Source organism: Solenopsis invicta, chromosome 13 (assembly GCF_016802725.1).
Source record: "Solenopsis invicta isolate M01_SB chromosome 13, UNIL_Sinv_3.0, whole genome shotgun sequence".
Classification (NCBI taxonomy): Eukaryota; Metazoa; Arthropoda; class Insecta; order Hymenoptera; family Formicidae; genus Solenopsis; species Solenopsis invicta.
In genome coordinates, this window is record NC_052676.1 from 7,488,529 (window position 1) to 7,498,387 (window position 9,859).

The 9,859-nt window shown below is 27.6% G+C and overlaps 1 long non-coding RNA gene across 1 annotated transcript in view; it reads right to left on the reverse strand.

The window, feature by feature from the left end:
• LOC120359408 overlaps nt 1–9,859 on the reverse strand; it is a 130,896-nt gene that overhangs the window by 3,485 nt on the left and 117,552 nt on the right. The gene's annotated exons all lie outside the window — the stretch shown is intronic.

Genomic DNA, 9,859 nt, shown 5'->3' on the forward strand with positions numbered 1-9,859 from the left:
TTATATATTTTGCATTCAAATAGTAAATTTTTTAAGTGTTTGCTTAATGCATGTAAAATTAAATTGCATCTTGTTTCTTTGGTTTACACTACTATGTGTTATGTTATATTTTTTATTTTTTTTCTTTTTTTTGCAGTTAAGTACATTATTGCTCTTAAAGCATCCAAATCTGATCTAGACGGAGAAGTTGCTTGGACGGAAGTTGATACGGATTATGAAAAACCAAAAAAGAGAAAAGGGAATCGAAAATACACAGTATTATCTTCAGAAGATGAAAAAGAGAAATCTCCATCAAATGTTCCTCATGAGACAAGCAGAGATTTTATACCTGCACCGAATTCATTTCTTTAAAATAAACTGAAAAGACTCTTTAAGAATAAATGTATAAAATCATCTGCAATACGTCTACAAAAAAATACAAGTATTGAAAAATTATTTTTCCGTGATAAATCAAGCGTTAAATCTTCAAGCACTTCAAAGTTAACTTCTGAAAGTCTTATAAAACAACAACAGAATGAGAGTACGTATAATAAATACTTCATTTCTTACTAATTTATATTTTGACTAATTTATGTTACTTTATTTAAATTGTGAATTGTTTTGAAAAATGCTCGTCTTCTCAATTGATTGTGTATGATGACGAACAACTAACGTCAGACAGTTCTTCATTAGGCTAAAAAATATCAAAAATTTATACAATTTGACGTCATATTGACGAACTAAAATTTGATCATATTTTGACGTCATTTTGATACCTTTTTGCTTTTTCCGTTCTTTTGGGGTACTCGTTTAATGGCCTGCCGTTTCTTAATGCTAATATGCCAATACACAACAGCCGACAATTATTATAAAGCATTTTATACTTTTTAGCATTTTTTCTTTTTAAAAAAACAAAGTTAGTTAAATAAGTGTTGAAACCAAGCTACATCTTTGTGCTAATAATATTATTTAGTCATAATTTTGAAGAATGTTGTTTGTATTATCTTTTTGAATATTATAAAGTTAATAAAAAAATCTCCACTGCGTATTCAAAAAGAACTGCATTTAATTGTACATCCAGCGAAAATAATTCTATCATTCGGAAAATTTTTCAAACTGAGAAGTCATCATCTTTCTACTTGCAGTTCATGATTAATGTAACGATTAGAGCTATTGGTCGTTACGTTAATTATGAACTGCAAGTATGTAGAAAGATAGCGACTTTTCAGTTTGGAAAAATTTTCGAGGGACATTTTTGCTGGGTGTACTTCTTTCTTCTTATTTTACCGGTGAAATACTTCGTATTTCAATTTTTTGCTATTTAACCGTCGAAGACGCGCGTCATGTTGAAGACAGCGTGAAATGGCCAACTGGTAATCTCACAATCAGTTATACAGGGTGATTATTAATAGTTGGAACAACTATTTACCATAAGAGATGACTTACTGACTTCACTCGCATATAAATTACACGGAGTACAGTTGGTAAGTCATCTCTTATGGTAAATAGTTGTTCCAACCATTAATAATCACCCTGTAATAATCAAAGATTTTAGCACAGTCCTAAACCATTTTTATCGGCAGTGTTGCAAAATGTATGTGATTTTCGTTCACATTCTGGCCAAAATGGATGTGAGTCGTTAGTGCAGGGAAAGTTTGAACGTTAGGAAAAAGCCCAGCATAACCGCTCTTAAGCCGGTATTCATAATCAATTCTTATATTTAAGATCGTTTTAAGATGCAATCAACCAATTAGATAGCCGTATTAGCACCTTAAGATGTTACTTAAGACGATCTTGAAATAAGAATCGACTATGAATACCGGCCTTAGGTTCCTCTCTGCTTTTGTACTGTCTCGTACACTACCGCCAGTACATACATTGAAATTGGTACTATATAGCAAATCCATTTTACAACACTGCCGGTAAAAATGGTTCAAGTCTGTACTAAAATTATATGGTAGAAGTATCCATTCCCCAATTAGCACACAATAATTTTTAAATGTTTTTTAAATATTTATTTAATATTAATTTTTTATTGTACAATTTATTATAACAAAAATATTTATTAAATATTTATTAAATATTTATTTAAGATTAATTAAATATTAATTATAAATAACAATTTAGAAAAAATATTTATTTAATACTTCTTTAATGTTTATTTAACATTTATTTAATATTAATTAAATATTTAAAATAATGATTTGTGAAAATATTTATTTAACGTTTATTTAACATTTATTTAATATTTATTTAACATTAATTTTTTATTTAAAGAAACATTTTTTTTTAAACATTAATTTAGCATTTAATCAACATTAATTTAATATTTTTTTACATTAATTTTTTATTTGAAAAAACATTAATTTATTCAACTTTAATTTAATATTTATTTCACATTAATTTTTTATTTGATAAAACATTTTTTAAAAACATTAATTTAATAATTTATTTTACATTAATTTTTCATTTGAAATAACAATTTCAAAAACATTAATTTAAAATTTATTAAACATTAATTTAATATTTATTTTAATTTTTTTTAAATAAGCGTTTTTTAAACGTTTATTTAATATTGTTTAAGTATTTATTTTTCATAAATTATTTAATTAAAAAAATAATTTTAGTAAGCATTTTTTGAATGTTTATTTAATATTTATTTAAGGTTTATTTAATATTAATTTTTTATTTATTTTTTATCTTTATGAAATTATGTTTATTTATTATTTATTTAACATTTAAACTACTTACTTTTTAGTTATTATTAATTTTAAAATTTGTTTAAAGAATGTTTCAATAACATCTATAAAAATCAATAAAAAATTAATTTAATTATATAAATAATACACTTTAATTATATATATTTTGTCTTTTCGATAACATGTATTGACCTAATTTATCAGTGATGTATTAGCACAAGTGTTTACAGATCATCACGAGGAATTCGTAGCAATCACAAAGGTCAAGCAATGTTCACCGGGGTCGCAACTTGAATGGGTGACTGCGTGGAAATTTCCAAAAAAAAAATTCTTAAGAAAAAACTTCAATATTAAAAAAAATTTGATTAATGTAAAAAGGGGCATAAATCCACACGTTTTTGAAAAATTTTTTTATTGCAAAAGTTTTTAAAACGTTTCCTTTTAATATTGTTTTGCTCATTTATGCTTCGTTAAAGAAAACGTTTTTTAATGTTTAATAAACGTTTTTTTTAAATGTTTAAAAAACGTTTTTAGAATATTTAAAAAACATTTTTTTAAACGTTTTAAAATAAACATTTTTTTAATGAAAAAATGGCACTTACCCTATTATTTTTAACGTTTTTATAAATGTTTTTAAAAATGTTTTTTAAATGTTTTTAAAAATATTTTTTAAATATTATGTGTGCTGATTGAGACTGTATAATCATCATCCAAGTGGAATCTATAACATAAAAGGAACGTGGAGTCTACGTAACTGTTCTCATCGTATAAAAATTATACACGATTGTATGCAATCATGTACATACAATCATGTATGAACTGATAACTGATGTGATCATTCAAAGAAAATTCATATTGTCTGTTTATGTGTAATCATGCATGATATTGCAAAGGACCATTTTTTTCCCGGATTGCCATATCGCCATGCCAATCCGCATTTAAAACCATTATATTATGAACATGTCCTGAAAAATTTTTCTGAAGCAAATATTAACACACGTTAACAGCAATAGATGTCATAATCGACTAAAAATAAATAAAGCAGACTTTAATTTCTTAATTTCTTTTTTCTTTGTTTTCGATATAAAATCGATCAGTTTGGCCTATTTATATACATTAATTGTAGTAATAGACTTCTAAAAGTAATAGACTGTAAAAGCTTGTCAGTAAAACAGAACAACGTTAGGATCTTTAACAGCAGATGATATTATTCGTATGATATCATCTGCTATTAAGGACCCTAACGTTGTTCTAGATGGCTAGTGCGATCATAAAATCTTAACATGAGTATTTTTTAAGAGGTTACAAATCGGATCAAGCACATGCGTTGATGCGGGAAACTTGATGTATGACGAGAAATTCTCGCAGCTTTTAATACCACAACAAAAATGACAAACCGCAGGTCGCATAATAGTATTATTGAAGAGCCGAACTTTATTTGCAGGAATGAGAATGGCACATCGAGTTATTTATGCATTAAACAATAAAAGTAACTTACTAAAGATATCACTTAAAAAAAATGCGTTATGCTATTGATCTGCAAGATGGTACGAAGATGAAAGCTCAATGACATCACTCCACAAAATTATTTTGAAAAAATGCAGGAACAAGCTCGTAGCCATCATGTTACTGTTTATGGAGAGATCCACCTGTTGACTCGCCGCGTGTCTAGCAACGCGGCGAATAAATTCGCACAGCACTGAGCTCTCTTTTCTCGTGGGCACATGCTTATTTGATGATCTGTTTTAATATCTCATTAATTATTCCAAAATTTGCAAAAGATATATTTCTGCTAAGTTAACCTGCACTGTTTATCTACGAAAGGTGCTACAGTCATCATTGTATATTACACATTGATTAAATAGAACATTGATTAAAAATTGGGTGTTTCCATAGAGGAAAACTTTCTTATAAAGGATTTACACCCAAAAATATCGTGGATGTGAAACATTCAGAAAATTTGGAGTATTTAAAAAAAATATTTATTTTTTAACAAATTTTAAGAAATTATAATTTTACAAAAACCAGTATTTGATTAGGATGGTCCACATTGCACGCTGCAATACAACAACAAAAAAGATAAAATATTTGTGTATTATTGAAACTATCCTTCTCTCTTTCCCTCCCGCTTGAATGAGATAATTTACACCCAGAAAGTTCAAAAGTTTTCGTATCTGGGAGTTTCCCTAAAATTTTAAACTTTACGAATTTAAAATTTTTTAATTAGCTCATTTGCGTTGATACACACGCACGCACGTACATATGCAAGAAGAATTAATTTAATCCAATTCCACCAAAGAGACCTTACAATGTGATGACGGTAGATCTTAACAATATCATTTGCGTAAATAACCCTTAGTGTGATTCTGTATTGATGCAAAGAGAGAAACTGTCGAGCATTTTTGAGAAAATTGAAATTGAAATTAAAAAATAATTTCGTTTTATAAGTAAATTTTGCGGAGCGTTTTTAAAGTAATTTATATTATTTATATTAAGAGTTGTTCAGACAAACAATATTATTGATTTGCCACCGCATGCACCCTTGAATTATTTTCATGCAGTTTCGAATATTTTGTATAAGATTAATACCGATGGTATCTAAACTTTGTATTAAACCAAGTATTTAAATAAAAGGAGCTTTATTGTAGTGTTTTAAAACAATGCGTAATTAATAAGATTTGGGGACTGTGAAAGACAGTTATTTGTTTGCCTACAAAAATATATGGAAGTTAATAGTATTCATTTTGAACACCTTCTAAAATAAAATTAATAAATAAACAAAAACGCGTTTAGTTGATTCAATATTTTCTCATAACATAAATATAATTTTTTTAATATTTAGAGTTATCTCAAAATCAACATACTTAGCTAAATTTGTTTTTTATAAACTACATTGTACGTTAGAAGAAATATGCAATCTTATTTTAAAAAATGGAGAAAACTTTAAAATATTAAAAAAAATTAAATACCAAAAGAAAAATTTTTGCATAATATTTGTCCCTTCGAAGCAAACTATTTTTCTCCTCAGTACTTTTTTATATCATTGCAAATAACAGAGATATTATAAATAATCGAGTTACAGGAAACTCCCTGTATATCTGTCTTTGATAAAATGGTGAGAAAAGTCAAACATGGAAGAGTCTGTCTTTTCACGCAACGGTTTATTGATAGTCATAGTTCACAGTAAAGAATAGTATGTAAAAGACAAATTCCCTATATTTTTCTTGCTTTATCGGTCTATCAAATCTATTCAAAAAGCTAAAAAAAAATATATAGCACGTAAAATCTACTGTATTAATTTATAATTGAGCTTCAAAAAATAGTGTAGCGGAATAATACGCGCACAGTATAATGATACAGTAGGAGCACAGTACGAAAAAATGTGCGTTTGCGCAGATTTTATTGCACAGCTTTTGTTTCTGAGTGGAACCAATAAGGTACAACGCAACAGGACCGTACACATTTGCACAAATAACATAAAAGATTACTTTTTAACTTGTTTACTAATTTTTATTATTTTATTTTTAAATTAATATTATTCTGTGTCCTATAAAAAGTTTTTAAAAGTAAAAACTACATTATTACTTATAATTGAAAATTTTATTCATTTATTTAATCCTGAATATCATGATGGATTATTACGTTGACTTCCATACGAAGATCAAAGGTGGTGACACAGAGTGAATTATTAATTATACTGTGGTATGCGTCTCCTGAGAAATCGATTGATTACAAATGCACATCTGATTGGACTATATACACCTATACTAAACCGATTGTTGCAAAAAGTTTTCAGAATAGTCTCAACCTGTAATAATAAATATTTTATATGCAGCAGTTCTGGAAGGATTTTGCAAAATCTCGTATAAAATGTTGTAACAAAAGTAATTTTAAAATTTATTACATGCAGTAAATTTAAAAATATACTTAGAAGCAAAACATAAAGTAATTAATATCAAAATGATGTCAAAATAATTTCAAAATAATCGTCAAAACTTTTTGCTCAATCACGATTTATGTTTATGTATTTTGACGTTACTGCGACTTATTTTACTTAATTAGGTATGGCTTGTGATAATACCAAAGCAACAGATTAATTCAATTATACGTTTTATATTTAATTGAATTATAGAACGGCAACAATAAAATCATATTTATGGAATAGGTAGAATAGCATTACGCGCATTAAGTATAGTAAATAATATTTGCTTTAATGCTTTAATTTTTCTTATCTTTTAATTTAGAAAAATTTATTTTAAATTGTTTATTTATGCGCGCACGTATGAATATGTGAATGTGTTTTTACTGTACATTTTAAACAATTAAAAAATTTTTTTTATCAACTATTACATAGAACTAAAATAATATTTAAAATATTTTTAAAAAGTGCTAAAGCATAAAAATACATAATTTTAGTTAGCGTAACAATATGTAAATGCATATACATATTGGGTGAGAAGTTCTTACTCGATTTATTATTAAAACTTTTTTATTAATCAATGATATAACGTCATGTTTTCTACAAACTTTTCTCAACGTCTTGATAACATACCGATGTCTCATAAAACGACTGATCATAAAACGACCATGGTTTTATCTTCAAGAGAGAAGAAATATGATTTTTTTACGGCTACCAGAGATGCAAACTTTTTTAGCATTTAAACTGTTTTACAATAATCAAAACAAATAATAATCTGATATTATTTGGAAAATGTGGACTTATGTGAAGTTAGCCCACAACATTAAAAAAATAAACTTTTAACTCATTTGATTGCTCATTGTTTACATATGTATGCACACTTCGAATTTTTGTTTGCAAACTTCTAGTAAAAACATTATTACCAAAACAATTTTAGACGGGTGCCCTCCCACTATGAACAAATTAGATTCAAATAGTTTTAATTGATAAAATTTTATTTGTGCGTTTCAAAACTGATCAATTTTTCGTTTTCATATTCCTAGTTAATAAAAAATTATAAACGGAGTTTCGAACAAAGTTGACTACAATAGGTAAACTCAAACTTTATTGTTTATAACTTTTTAACTGGGTGTAAACAAAAAATTGACCTATTTTGGAACATGCATAAAGACTGGAAGAAAATAAGACTGGAATCTAATTTGTTCATAGTTGGGAGATTATTATGTACTCTAAGAGAAATTGTTTGGTAAGATCAACTAACATTTGGTTGAATAGTAATCAATTGAATTTTATAGTTACCGGTACCAAAAACTTAATTACATTTAACAAAACTTTTTATAATTTGTTGTATAAAAATAAATATTTGGCTAAGGCTACAAATTGTTTGGTCAAAGCAACTATATATAGTCGGTCAAGTTACCTCGTGTCTGCGACATTTACTGATTGGGAAAGAATTGCTTCTTACTTTTTACATAAATCACAAAATCTTGATTCATACTTTGATGCTTCTACTTCAATAGCTCGTGAAATCCCCTCCATCGATTATTGCCTGGCACCTCCAAGGCATACTTTGGACGAGATTTTCGGCGTATTCTTTCGTCAAAGACCTCCAGATTGCACGAACTTGTCGCGAAAGCTGTTTCAAATTGCGAATCTTTTTCCTATGAAGCTTCATCTTGATGAACGCCTACACATTTTCAATAGGCTTCAATAGGCTGATAAATACGTGCAAAATTTCACAAATTTTGAGAAACAGTTGAATATTACGATGGAACATCAACGACAACAGTTTCACTTAAAATCCCTGAAAAAAGTAAGAAGCAATTCTTTCCCAATCGCAGACACGAGATAACTTGAACGACTGTACATACTTAGTAATTATAACTATAAAGCTCATTTGATCACTATTCAACCAAACCTTAGTCAATTTTACAAACATTTCTCTCAGTGCAAAGTTACCCTTTTTTCCCCTCAAATGGGGATTGTTTGATAATAACTTTTTTAATTTGGATGTGTAAACAAAAATTCGAAACATGTATACACGTGCAAACGATGAGCAATCGAATGAGCTAAAAAAAAATTTCTTTTTTTAATATTGAAAAGCTAATTTCATATGGAAAAAATGAAATGGGTGATATGATATTCCATTTCTATTACTTACACAAGATCTATTTTGCAGAATGCAATTTCCCTTTGTCTTGGTAGAAAACGATTTTGTTACAATTGGCTAAAATTGGATATAATACTTCTCTTCAATTGCTAGCTTTAAATTGCTAGCTTTAAATTGCCTAATTGTTAATACATGTAGTACTTGTCAGGATTCATCATTTGGCTAACGGGGAGTAGCTTATTTAGCTTGTTATTTATTGTAAATAAATTATTTCTTTGTTATCCCACCAAACAGAAAACATTATTTTTTTGGGATGCAAATTGACTCTTGCCATGGATTCTGCACAGTCATGTACTAGTTTCGAAAAGCGTTTGCAGTGAACATTATTGTACAGGATCCATTTTTTATTACCAGTCATAATAAGTCCATCCAAAAATGACTAGTTAATCGGCCAATTGGCCGTAAATGCAACTTCGTTAATTTTCAAAACGTTTTTTATAACATAAATTCATAACACTCGAGTGTTTCGCTCAAATGATCATTAATAATGTTATTTTTTAACAGATGTGCAATACGTACACGTAACAATCAATAGCGCTACTCAGCATATAACCCAGTGAACAAGGTGACATCAAATAATGATGTTAGAGACGTTATTAAAACATTATTAAGACGTCATTTAATGTCACTTTTTTGTATTGGAAACTCTTCTAATGACATTTATTGGAATCAAGCACAAACTTTTTCACTCACTTTTAATATTAATATTTGTAAGAGTACACGCGATAAAAGAAAATACAAATTGATTAGTACAAGTTACAAAATACATAATTAAATAATGAAAATAAGAAATTGAAATAGAAATAACAGAAATAAAATAAATTACGTATAATAAGTAATTAACATAAAAGTTTTAAACAAGAAAAAAAGGGAAATCGTATTTATACTTATTTATACTTAAATCGCGAAAATTAATTTGTAACACAATTCTTAATTCGCTCGGCTTACGTAAGTGTTAAAAATCACTTGTCTAAATAAGTGTATCTTATTTTTACATGTATATTCTTTTATAAGTAAGCATCCCTATTTCGGGACATCGTATCTAAGTACATAGCAGATGGCGCCGCGAATTTCCCCCGTCGTTCGTGCGTA